The sequence below is a fragment of the Myotis daubentonii genome, chromosome 9 (assembly GCF_963259705.1).
Source record: "Myotis daubentonii chromosome 9, mMyoDau2.1, whole genome shotgun sequence".
In the NCBI taxonomy this organism is placed as follows: domain Eukaryota; kingdom Metazoa; phylum Chordata; class Mammalia; order Chiroptera; family Vespertilionidae; genus Myotis; species Myotis daubentonii.
The window spans coordinates 33,999,916-34,013,241 of record NC_081848.1 but is presented as its reverse complement, the minus strand read 5'-3'; the positions used below and the strand labels follow the sequence as shown (position 1 = coordinate 34,013,241).

At 42.3% G+C, this 13,326-nt stretch overlaps 1 protein-coding gene across 2 annotated transcripts in view; it reads right to left on the bottom strand.

The window, feature by feature from the left end:
• Positions 1–8,394, bottom strand: part of RAB30 (RAB30, member RAS oncogene family) — an 85,483-nt gene extending 77,089 nt beyond the window's left edge. Inside the window, exon 1 of one of the 2 annotated variants that reach the window (XM_059708326.1) lies at positions 8,256–8,394. The gene's annotated coding sequence lies outside the window, so the exon portion shown is untranslated. The remainder of the gene's footprint in view (positions 1–8,255) is intronic. The other variant, XM_059708325.1, reaches the window with a different exon arrangement.
• Between the last annotated feature and the right edge of the window lie 4,932 nt (positions 8,395–13,326).

Genomic DNA, 13,326 nt, shown 5'->3' with positions numbered 1-13,326 from the left:
TATTTCTACCCTTAGAAAATGTATTCTACAAAAATAGTCCTACAAATTCATCAAAAAAAGATGCATATGCAAATATTCACTGCAGCAGTGCCCAACAGCCATTAAAATGGATAAATCAGAGCAACATGCAAATATGTGGGACAAATGCCCAAAATATATTAAGTTAAAGGAAGCAAGCAAAATATGTATACAGTATATATATATATATATATTATACTAATATCATTAGCATATGTGTAGGAAAAAATGACAGAGGAATATACATAAAAATCTCAACAGGGTGAAATTAAGGGAAACTTTTCTTATGTAGTTCATTGTGTATTTCTATAATAAATTTTGATTAACCTTATATCTAGAATTTTAAAAAAATAAAATTAACGTATATATTTATGTGCCCTTCCTCATCCTTTCCTCTTCACTTTGGAACCAGCTAGTTTGCAGCTCCACCTGCATTACTACTTCTAATAATATCAAAGGTAGAATGCCAGCTGTAGAAGTCTGCATTCTTTTTTTAAATATGTTTTTACTGAGTTTAGAGAGAGAGAGAGAGGAAGGGAGAGGGATAGATAGAAACATTGATGAGAGAGAAACATCAATTGGCTGCCACCTGCACGCCTGCCACTGAAGATCAAGGCTGAAACCTGGGCATGTGCCCTGATCTGACCGGGAATCAAATAGCGACCTCTTTGGTTCATGGGTCAATGCTCAACCACTGAGCCACCCTGGCCAGGCAAAGTCTGCATCCTTATAGAATACTAGAGGCCCGGGGTGCACAAAATCGCACGTGGTTAGGATCCCCAGACCTAGCCTGGCCTCCATCGCATGGCCTCTGCCGCCCTGCGACACGACACTACGTGAAGCTCCCGGCCCCAGGACCTCCACGATGATACTTGTAGCCCCTCGACTGCTCCGTGAAGCTTGCTGCCACCCCGCGAAGCTCGCCACTGGACACTCTGTGAAACTCCCCCCGCCCCACGACTGCTTCGCGAAGCTCGCTGCCCCCCGGGTGACTGCTCCGCTAAGCGCATGGCCACCCAGCAAAGTAGCCCGCCACTGCGGCTCAGCAGTCCCCAGTCCCGCCCCACCGCCAGCCCACCCTCATGGTGAGCGGCTCAGGGGCCGGGGGAGGGGGTGGACCGAGAGGTGCTCCATGAACTTCATGGTGACTGGTCGCCCGTTCGGTCGTGATGGCACCTAGCTCTTTATGTATATTAGGATATACAGGATCATGTTTAGAAAAGATACAAAGATCACTTACAATGCCCCCCAACAAATGGTATTCCAGCACATAGGTTGATTAAGTACTTGTAGGGACCAAGAAAATCACTACCTTCTGAAGCAACCCTTGATGTCTTCTAGCTTTGCTGGAACAAAGACCAAGGCCATAACATGTCAGGCTAAACAGAAGGTACCATTACCACATTCAAGAAAACTAACATTGTAACTGATTATCTAATCGGCAGCTCCCATTCAATTTCCCAAAATGTCCTTTATAGCTTTTTAAGTCGGGGATCCAACCAAGGATTACATGTTGCATTTGGTTGTCACAACTTTTTAGTCTCCTTTAGTCTAGATCAGCCACCCACACATTTTGTTTTATTTCGTTTTGTTTGTCTTTCATGACATTGACATTTTCAAAGATCGCAGGCCAGCTGTTTTACAGTATGTCCCGCAATCTGGATTTCACTGATTATTTCTTCATGATTAGATTTAGGTCAAACATTTCTGGCAAGAATTCTACATCAATGATGTTGTATACTTTCCGTTGCATCCGGTTTTCTAGTTACACTAAGTATATTTTATTCGTTTTATCACTGTGGGCACTAAGCAAGCTTCAGCCAATAAATAAAATATTCAAAACAATAAATGCATTTAATGTTAAAAACAGCTACCATGAGCACCAGGCATATTGCCAGACATTTAAAATATATTATCTGCCCTAGCCCAACTAGCTAGTTTGGCTCAGTGGATAGAGTATCAGCCTGCTGACTGAAAGGTCCCAGGTTTGACTCCCATCAAGGGCACATGCCCAGGTTGCAAGCACAATCCCCAGTAGGGGGCATGCAGGAGGCGGCTGAGCAATGATTCTCTCTCATCATTAATGTCTCTCTCTCTCTCTCTCTCTCTCTCTCTCTCTCTCTCTCTCTCTCTTCCTCTCCCTCTCCCTTCCTCTCTGAAAGCAATAAAAATATATTTAAAATATATATATACATTATCTCATTTAACCCTCACAACAATCTTGTGAAGAAACAAAGGTTCAAAGAAGTTAAGTAACTTGCCCAAGGACACACATGTAGTGACAGAAAACATGTGTATGCACATGTGAACTCACACAGACACACTTTAACATATGATCTCAGGGGTTCATATTCTCCCTGAGAATCCTCCATGGACAAGTTAAGAACCCCTGCCTTAGCCTACTCTTGCAGAGGCCTATCTAGTTTTAAATGTTGGATTCCTATGAAGAAGAAACTGAAAATAAATTAGCTATGGTCCACATAAAATTCTTTCATACTTGGAAATGTTCTTATTTGGAGATGGGCCACATTTTCATCACAGCCAAGAATATAGGACAGTGGTTCCATGAATTATTATAATATTGCCCTCGTCGCCGGTTGGCTCAGTCGCTTAAAGCATCATCCCCATATGCCAAGGTTACGGGTTCAATTCCTGGTCAGGGCATATGCCTGAGTTGCAAGCTCAATCCCCAGTTGGGGGTGTGCAGGAGGCCGCTGGTCAATGATTCTCTCTCATCATTGATATTTCTATTTCTCTCTTCTTTCCTCTCTGAAATAAATAAAATATAGATATGTATTTTTAAATAAAAATTTAAAAATAAATCTAATCCATATTTATTTTTAAAAATCAATCAATGAATACATAAATAAGTGGAACAACAAATTGATGTTTTAAAAATTATAATACTGCCCTAACTGGTTTGGCTCAGTGGATAGAGCATCGGCCTGAGGACTGAAGGGTCCCAGGTTCGATTTCGGTCAAGGGCATGTACCTTGGTTGCGGGCACATCCCCAGTAGGAGGCGTGCAGGAGGCAGCTGATTGATGTTTCTCTCTCATCGATGTTTCTAACTCTCTATCCCTCTCCCTTTCTCTCGGTAAAAAATCAATAAAATATATTTTAAAAAATTATAATATTGTGTTTTTATTGTTTGTCTTCTTTAAAATTTTTTTATATATTTCTTTATTGATTTCAGAGAAGAAGGGAGAGAGAGATAGAAACATCAATGATGAGAGAGAATCATTGATCGGCTGCCTCCTGCAGGCCCCCAATTGGGGATCAAGTCCGCAACCCAGGCATGTGCCCTTGGTTAGAATCAAAGCTTGGACCCTTCAGTCCACAGGTTGACGCTCTATCCACTGAGCCAATCCAGCTAGGGCTATTGTTTGTCTTCTTTAAACCATTCTCCAACAAAGTAAGAAAATAAAGAAAATGTAAAAAAAAAAAATTATAAAGCTAAATATATTCTTAATTTTTAAATTATGCTCTTCCTACAGCTTTTGGTAGTAAATGTCCTTTATGAGATAAAAGTCAAAGGGGACATTAAAAAAATAACTATTGTCAACCAACTCACCCCCCCCCATTATATCTCATTTTTTAAAATTCTACATATCTATAAAATTCAAAAGTCTAAGACCCATTGATTTAGCGAACTATATACAGTTAACATTATTTCTGAGAAACTAACTTGAATAAAGGAAGTGAAGATCAAAAGGAAACCAGATTTGAAATATTTCTGAATTTCCCCAAATTCATCCACAAAACATCTCAGAGGCTTCAGATCTCAGGAATACATGTCAATGGACTTGTTAAAAACATTTCACATTTGACATTTGCATTACTAATTGCTCTCTTTCAATATTTTGATATTTCCTGCTTTTGAATGGGCCCTTAGTAACCTAGGTTAGTTCACTCAATCAACAAATATTCAGACTCCCTAATTTATGCAAGGTACTCTATTAGGTGCCTGGGGGCACAGTCTAGAGCAGCGGTTCTCAACCTGTGGGTCGTGACCCCTTTGGGGGTCAAACGACCCTTTCACAGGGGTCGCCTAAGACCATTGGAAAACACATATATAATTACATATTGTTTTAGTGATTAATCACTATGCTTTAATTATGTTCAATTTGTAACAATGAAATTAGGGGTCACCACAACATGAGGAACTGTATTAAAGGGTTACCGCATTAGGAAGGTTGAGAACCACTGGTCTAGAGAGTTCTTTCTTACCTCATGTCAAAGATCAAATGTCACAAGCCACCGTAGACACAATCCCTCCCCCCCAGGAAAGAAGAATAAAAGCATCTCTTGGGGCTGTGCTCTTCTATCGAGGCCTACATACCTCTCTGTATGTGGTTATTTGTCTTTCTCCCTCAACTCTTCCAAAGCAAACACTATCTTATCAGTGCTATCTTCCTAGCACAGTGCACATACAGCTGGAGATCAGTATAAATTCGTGGAATACATATATTTTACAGATGAGAAAAACAAAGGTCAGAAAAAGAATATGACATGTCCAACATCATACAGCTAATAAATAAGTGGTACCCGGTCTTAGAAAGAGCTCTCACCAGAGCTCCAGTCTATTCCACCATGCCACATCATACGTGCGGACAGGGTGAGAGAAAGATCTTAGATGTCTTCCTGGAACTTCAAACTCAACATGTCCAAAAGTCACTCCTTCTTGAAAAAAAACAAACAAAAATCTGGTCCCCCCATCCAGTGTTCTCATTCTCTATACATGACATCCTTAGTGGCTCAAGAAAAAACTCAAGTTAACTTGACTCTCTTCTCCCTATCCTCACATCCAGTCAATTAATAATCTTATCAATTATAATCTTCAAACTTTGTGTCTCTCTCATCTCATCCCTTCTCTCCAAGCCCTCTGCCACCACCCTGGATCCAAGCCACCATCATTATTTACGTAGACAACAAAAATGACTTACTACTTGGTCACACATTCTGTTTGGTCAATTCTCTCCAATCTCTTCTTCCCCTAACAGCCACAGGGATGTTTTTAATATCTTTCTACATATTACATTGAACCAACTACATATGTAATTGAACTTCCCATTACCATCCTAAAGTACTTGAACTCACTCAAGTCTCTTGAAATGTCACTTTCTACTGGAAACTTTCCCTGACTCCTCATCACAAGGGGAGAGCACCAGTTCGGCACTCCTGTTCCACCTTGTAATACACCCCCCTTGTCAGTAACATTCATCACACTTGCAATAACGTGTTTAATGACTGTCTCCCTATAAGAATATAAGCTCCATGAGGGCAAGAGAAGCTTCTCTTTTCCCTGATGTAGCCACAGACCTTAGAACACAGTAGCTGCTCAATTAATATTTATTGTCAGAATGATAGGCTGGGCCCAGATTGTAGCAGGCCAAGTAAATCAAGGGGAGAGGATCATTATCCCTTTGTAAAGATATAAACTAAAATAGAAAGAACTGCATAGTTATTCAAGAGCACAGAAATAGCATTTCTCCTCCCTAAAACACTAAAAAACGTGGTTGGGAAAGGGAGCATCTTAGAAGAAGAATACTAGAAATGAGAAGGTGGTATAGAGAGGTCTAGGATGACAGCTTCTGAAACTGCCTGTCATACTAGTTGCTTCTAGATAATTAGACATTGGACTTTCCATGCCTAGAGAAGCACTCATGTTAAACAAATATAACTACCACCACACTCTTCTTCTAAAGAGGGGGAAATAAAATAACAAACTTTGGCCGAAGCCGGTTTGGCTCAGTGGATGGAGCGTCGGCCTGCGGACTGGGGGGTCCCGGGTTCGATTCCGGTCGAGGGCATGTACCTGGGTTGCGGGCGCATCCCCAGTGGGGAGTGTGCAGGAGGCAGCTGATCGATGTTTCTCTCTCATCGATGTTTCTAACTCTCTATCTCTCTCTCTTCCTCTCTGTAAAAAATCAATAAAATATATTTAAAAAATAAAATAACAAACTTTGCTTCTAAAATAACAAATTAGAAACCACAGGAGAAAAAGATGTCTTTGCTCAAGGTGTTCCCCCTGGACAATGCTCCTCAGCAATCAACAGAGAAGGGAGCGGGGGAAAGGCAGACTTCCCACCACTTACTGGAACAGGGATAAGGAGGGGGGAAAGTATTAAATGAGGCAAAAGCCATTTGAAATCTATTTATTCCTTGGGAATCATGAGAACATTCCAGGTAAAGCATTTTAAAACCTTGCTAACCCATTGGCAGTTCTTAATAAAGGTAGCAATACAGTTGGCATGAGCTCTACTGCAACATGTCACTGTCCACATGCTGCCACAGAAGCCACAAAGCAGGCCAAGGGGTCAGGCTCGTTGTTGCTCATCCTGCCAAGCACCAACTGAAAGAAAGGGAAAGGACAAAGCCTCCTCAAAGAGAACTCTGTGGGATAAATATGCACACTGCCTCCATGTAGCCTGGAGTTTCTGGGTAGGGTAGAGAATGGGCGGGGAGGGTATTCAGAGACTGGAAAGAAACTTAAAGAAATAGATGTGATATACCGGTGATGAGAGGGAGATTCTGAAACACAGAGGAAAAATGAGAATTGCAAATGGAGACATGGGAAAAGAAACTGAACGAACTTCGAGTGATGTAGAAGGGTCAGGAAAGGAAGGTACAGGGGAAACGAGTAAGGTGCCCCCAAAAAGCAATAGAGAAACACAAAGCAGACAGTAAGCAAGAGAGAGGCAAAGCCAGGCAGCCCATCTTTTCCCAAATCCAAAAGCTGGTCACTGCATTCCAATAAATCACTCTACTACAAAGACCATACAATGGATTGTCCTTTGCATTCAGTAACAAGCAGCATTAAATGAAGCATCACCCAGCTGTAACTTTGGAGATCTAAGGATCAGAATTAAAAACGAACAAAATCAATTCAGCAGCAGAAGATAACCAGTAAAGACTTCCCCCCAATGCCTGGCTTGACTATAAAAAGGTTTGGCATTTTAGAGTTAAGTGTAAAGTGCCTGGCATTTCTCCTTCTTTTGACATTCTAAGAGGGGGGTGTGGTTGACCCCAGGTCTATTCATTTCCAAGGGTGTAGATCTCTCAGCTAAGACTGGCCCCATCTGTTCTCGAGTCAGCCAGTTGTTTATGTCAAAGTAACATATTTATTGCACTAATCATCCTAATTACTTACAAGAAGAGAGCCAACATCATACAAGATAGAACGCTTTCTGTCCTGTTAAATGTGTTGGTTCCTTTAAGAAGAAAACAAAACAAAATAAACAAACAAAAAATAACACTACTATGCTCCTTGGTTTCCTTGGCCAGGATCACTCTTCAGTGGGTACCTTTCAGTAAAGGCAAATGAAGGTTAACGGTGCTTCTAACTTTCCCTTCCTTAACGCCTTACAATGAACCCAGGTTTCCTTAATGATCCCTTCTCCAAACCGTTATTCGTGCCTGGTGACTGTGCCTCAGGAAACAGCAGCTCATTATGGTACCGCTGCCAGTGGCAAGGAGCCTATTGCCATGTAATTTAAAACACTCACACAAGCACAAATCTGTCAGCTCCACTCCCAAACAATCCTGAAATCCTGCAGTCGGGAAAAGAACGCTGAACGAAACGGCTGTCTCCAGCAGTCGAAGAGAAGCTTCCCGAGACACGTGAAACATTTCTGACTGGCACGGAGTGCACCATTAAAGGACACTGTCACCTCAAATCCGCAGAAAAGGCGAGGCAAGCGACATAGACACACATGCAAAATAGAGCCCCACAAAACTTAGCCCACTGAGAAGCAGCACGCTCCGCTTAAAAGCGAAGAGCGTGTGCTCGCCCAAGCGACACAGAAATGTTCTAAAGTAGTGCGAGCACATTAAATCACTGTCTCCATTTCTCCCCACGCATCGCCCCTTCCCACTCAAACCTCAGCACGCGGGCCGTTGGTGACAGGACTGCAGTGGTCCCCCACCTCAGCCTTCTTCTGATTCTCCAAGAGCACTTCCCAACATCCTCCCCAGCCCAGCCCCCTCTCTCGGCTTCAGGAAGGTTGAGGGGAGTTGCGACTGGAGAATTGGCAGGCATCGGTCCTCCCGCGGGGGAAGGTTGCCGGAGTTGTTCTGCACAGTGACCCAAATTGCACAGAGCTTTCGGCTTAGCAGCGCTTGCGAGCACCTCCCCAATCCTTCCCCCGAACCCCCATCTTCCCAAAAGAAAAGCCTTGAGAATTAAGCGGGAGGAATAACTTGGTAGAACCATTTGAATAAATCACTTCAACTCACCTGGTTTGGGATATTTCTCCCCACCCCAGGCATAAACAGAAATGATATGCGAACGAGTCACGCACGCAACGTAAGGTGGTGCGAAGCCTTAGTCCAAGGGCTGGAGTCAGTCCCTGCCCTGATGCCGCTGCTACTCTTAGCTCAGCTGGAGCGAGCGGCAATCACAAGCCCAGCAGCGGCAGGGGGGTGGATAGACCGTAGCACAATGAATGCAGTGGGGTTTTTGCAATGACATCATCCCTCTGTCCAAAAGGCCCCAATAGCCATGCTCAGGAGCGCTGCATTCTGGGAATTGTAGTCTTCTTCAAGCCTGTTCGGAATCTTGAGGCTGCTGTCGGAACTACAATGCCCAGAATGCACCGAGGTCGGACGCACCCAGAGCGAACTGAGGCAGCGAACGAATCTCGGCCGCCATATTGGGGGAGCCTGGCGATTCTGCTGAGCCGCAGAGGCTTTAGGAAGCGCGGGAGGCGAGTGGTGGAGCACTGGGGACGGTGAGGTGGAGGATAAGCCCGTAGGAGATCGGGGGCCGGAGTCTGGGAACCGGGAGGTGGAGGTTTCATCTGGAGACAGATGTAGGGCGGGCCTGGCTGGAGGAAGCTTCCAGAGGTCGAATGGGCCTCGTCCTCACGGCTCTGCGGGGCTTGCCTAGGCCCCCTACGCCTCTTGCTCCATTTTCTAAGGAAGCTACTAAGGGAGTCAGTTCACGTCTGGGCTCGGAGCATCATTTAGACCCTCTGACAGGACCGTCGGGGGGGGGGGTCGATATCTTTGTTGGGGTGCGGGGGCCCCGGACGGCGACCTTCTCGCCTGCGGTCGGAGGAGATTCCACCCACAGAGTTGGGCTGTCCCCTCCAGACGTATGTTTAACTTCTTAATTTACTTTCCTTACTCCTTCCAAAGGTTTCGGACCCTCGTTGGTTTTTCATGCAGAGTGATTTGCAAAAGGGTCTAAGGAAGTCGATGCTGGAAGGTAGACAAGCTGCAGAGGGTCGGACGGTGCTTCGGGGCGGACCGCGCTCTGGCCCCGCGGTTGAGGAAGGATAAGGAGCGGCCGAAAGGATGAGCACACCCGGGACCCGGGTTAAAATGGCATCCTCACACCTGCCGGCAGAAGCGGGGAGGTGTGGGAGGGGGTATTATGACGGCGGGCGATCGTTTCCCGAGTAGCTCGGCTTCTTGGGTAAAACCCAGAGAGCGTTCGCCCAAATCCTGCGGAGATGGGATGCTCATTACTTAGCACGGATCACCGACTGACTTAAGTGTGTGGCGCTCCCTAATTACCACTGCGTAACAACTGATTTTTTTAAACGAAGTAACTGAAATCAAAAATCACTGGTCCTGGAAGTGATTTTGTCTAGTGCCTCGAATGACCCGCGTGTCAATCGTGTTACTAAAGCAATGCTGTGTGTTTATTTTTCAGAGCCTGTCTGCACTGTGGAAAGATGGGCGCCTTCTCTTCCTCCAAGGGTGTCTGAAGGGTTAAAAATGCTGATATACTCTATGCTGTTTGTCTTCCTCCGTTTTGCACCTCATGCTGAAAACAAAAGTAACTAGTTATTTTGGGTCAGTAAGGTAGGCACTTCACACTACTAGAAGTTAATAAAACTGTAGCTGATAAACAAATCCTCTTACCAAAGAAAGGCTCGGGCACGATGATTCCAGACGATGAACGCATGGTAGAAATAGTCTCTTCAATGTGAGCAGTTTTATGAGGAATGATCTTATATGTCACGTTTCCGGGGAACAAGTCACAAGATGAATGGCTTTGTTTTATTCTTAAACAAAGATAACACCTATTGGTCTCATTTATCTATGAATATAACAATGGGAAGGGCTCATGCAAATAATTCTGTTACTCAAAAATACCTTTGAAGGTAACGATGGTAAGTATACAAAAAGGAACAAAGTGTTTACTATTTTATTCCTGACCTTCAGTATAACTATAGAAGTGTTTCAAGCTTAATAGATGTAAAATAGATTAGACAGGTTTACATTTAGGCTTAATTTCAAAACTTAAATTATTTTTAGGAGTTGGTTATACAAAGTGTTTTTGTGTCTTATACAAAATTATTGTGACTTGCTCATTTATATTTCTTTAAGCAATAACCTCCTCAATTTGAGTTACTATGGAAGACAAATTTGTGGGGAGAAGAAACACCAACAAATTTCTTAGAAATGTGTGAGAGTGAGACCTATGTAATGCACTGATTTCTGTAATTTGTCATGTGTTTGGGTAGTTTGAAGTTTTTCTAGCCTTATGTCCAATGGACATCTAACCATGGAGAAATGAAATGAATCTAGTTGATAGCTACAGTAAGTAAGATTTCATGAGTTAACCCTTAAGTTTTTGGGGGGAGGGAGGATCTATACTATTTTTTTAGAAATTTCATTTACAAAATTAATATTTGAGGAGTCAGTGTTGTCAGCTTTTAAAACAATAACCTCAGTGTCCCAAAGAAAACACTGGGTTAGGAAAACTGAAAAGTGGAATTCAGACGGCCTTAAGTAGATACAGAAACCTACTCTTCTCATCGCTCAAAAGAGAATTAGGGGGGATAAATGTGATGGAAAAAAATACAATAGGATTAGTACATTGATTTTTATTATAATTATAGGTAGATCATTAAGTAGTATTGTATTGTCAGTTGCTTAAAGAGCAAGGATTTTTTCCAACAGGGTTAAGTGTCAGGATCACCTATAGAACTCGAAAAATACATAGTTATTGCCCACCCATCCCTGCCTAATTCTGTAGGGTTGGAACTAATTATTGTGTATTTTTTAAATTATAGGTGACATGGTGGATATCTATAATACTGTAAACAGTATTGGCAAAGATTTTAGGTTTATTACAAATTATACCCATAAATGAATTGTGATATATATAGATGAGGAAATCACCCAGGGATCAATTTATACTTGATAGTTGGGGAGAGAGAAAGAATACCAAAATATCGACTTACCTGGATATTTCTTAGAGTAAGGATTTAGTCTAATGCTAAGGAAGTAATAATAAGAGACACTTTTCGGTAAGAGTGTAATGCAATCACGAAATTATGGTAAAGCTATTCAGATATTTAAAAGAAGACTCTAGACAGGCAGCCAGATACTAGAATTTTCTGAAAATAATTTTTAGTAAGTCCCTAAATTTTAAAAATTGTTGATTTAATCTTAGTACTCTTTTTTTTAAAGGGAAGAATGATGATTTTTATTTTTTAAAAATAGATTTTATTGATTTTTTTACAGAGAGGAAGGGAGAGGGGATAGAGAGTTAGAAACATTGATGAGAAAGAAACATTGATCAGCTGCCTCCTGCACACTCCCTACTGGGGATGTGCCTGCAACCAAGGTACATGCCCTTTGACCAGAATTGAACCTGGGACCCTTGAGTCCGCAGGCTAATGCTCTATCCACTGAGCCAAACCGGTTAGGGCTTAGTACTCTTGATATTTGGGTGCAACATATGTAATATAGTATCTTTAAAAAAATAAATAGATTTTTATTGCCCTAGCCCAGGGGTGGGCAAACTTTTTGACTCGAGGGCTGCAATGGGTTCTTAAACTGGACCGGAGGGCCGGAACAAAAGCATGGATGGAGTGTTTGAACTAATATAAATTCAAAGTAAACATCATTATATAAAAGGGTACAGTCTTTTTTTTTTTTTTTTTTTTAGTTTTATTCATTTCAAACGGGCCATATCCGGCCCACGGGCAGTAGTTTGCCCACGGCTGCCCTAGCCGGTTTGGTTCAGTGGATAGAGCATGGGTGCACGGACTGGAGGATCTCGAGTTTGAGTCCAGTCAAGAGCAGGTACCTTGGTTGCAGGCTCAATCCCTGGCCCCTGTCAGGGTGTGTATGGGTGGCAACTAATTGATGTGTCTCTCACATCGATGTTTCTCTGTCTCCCCCTCCCTTCCACTATCTCTAAAACTCAATGGGAACATATCCTCAGATGACAATATGATTTCAGAGAAGGAGAGAAATATAAACATCAGTGATGAGAGAATCATTGATTGGCTGCCTCCTACACACTTCCTATTGGGGGTGGAGCTGTAACCTGGGCGTCTGCCCTGAGCAGGAATCAAACTGTGACCTCCTGGTTCATACTCAACCACTGAGCAACACTGGCCAGGTATAGTATCTTTTTTGCTCCAAATTTTACTCCGTTACTAAGTTTGGAATCTTCACATTCAAAATCCTGTAGCATTCTTTGATCTATATCTGCTAAAGAATAAAGATAAGACTCGAGAGAACAGCATTTGAAATGTTTAAAGCAGCCCTAAGATTCACACAGTTAGGGTCTGTCTTCTTTAGAGGAAGGAGGTCCTCTTGGAGATGGTAAATGAAGACTGACTTTAGAGTTTTGGAGAATATTAGTGACCTCTGGCTTCCTACTGCTTCAGTTTGAAATCTGTCTTGAATGCCTTGCACAGTATCACAGAAATTAGTAACATTCTTTGCCTTGGTGATAATAGCCTCAGGGTGTGGGAGAGGATTAAACAGAATAATCTATATAAAGCATTTAGCCTAGGCCTTGGGAACAGATAAGTTTGTGTGTGTGTGTGTGTGTGTGTGTGTGTGTGTGTTTACATTTTTAGGAAGTAGCCCCTGAGTAGTTAGGATCAAGATACCTTTTCAGGCCTCACCTTAGGTGGAGTTGAATGTTTTCTGAAGTGTACATTTCTATAAGCGGACACAAATGAGCAATACCGTACAGGGTTCAGCATTTGGAGTTTCACTCATTCTGTAAACTTTTTAGTATTTCACATTTTAAACATTTTACTTTGAGTTAATATTCAGGAAAAGAAAATATATTTTCTAGTCTTGTTTAGTTGACCCACTGTTGTATTTGTAGCAAATTGGCATAATTTTAGCTTCAGGCTTAATGTGCAACTTAAAGGTAAATGCTGTAAATATCCCAAAGTCAAGATTTGAAATCTAAATGCCTGTAATTACTGATTAACCGAAAAGTCTGCCCTCTATTCTGTGGTTTTCTTTCTTTTTGTAGGTTTCGATGATTGAAAACATTTATTTTTAAGAATTAAGTATATGAACATGAACTTAATCAAAT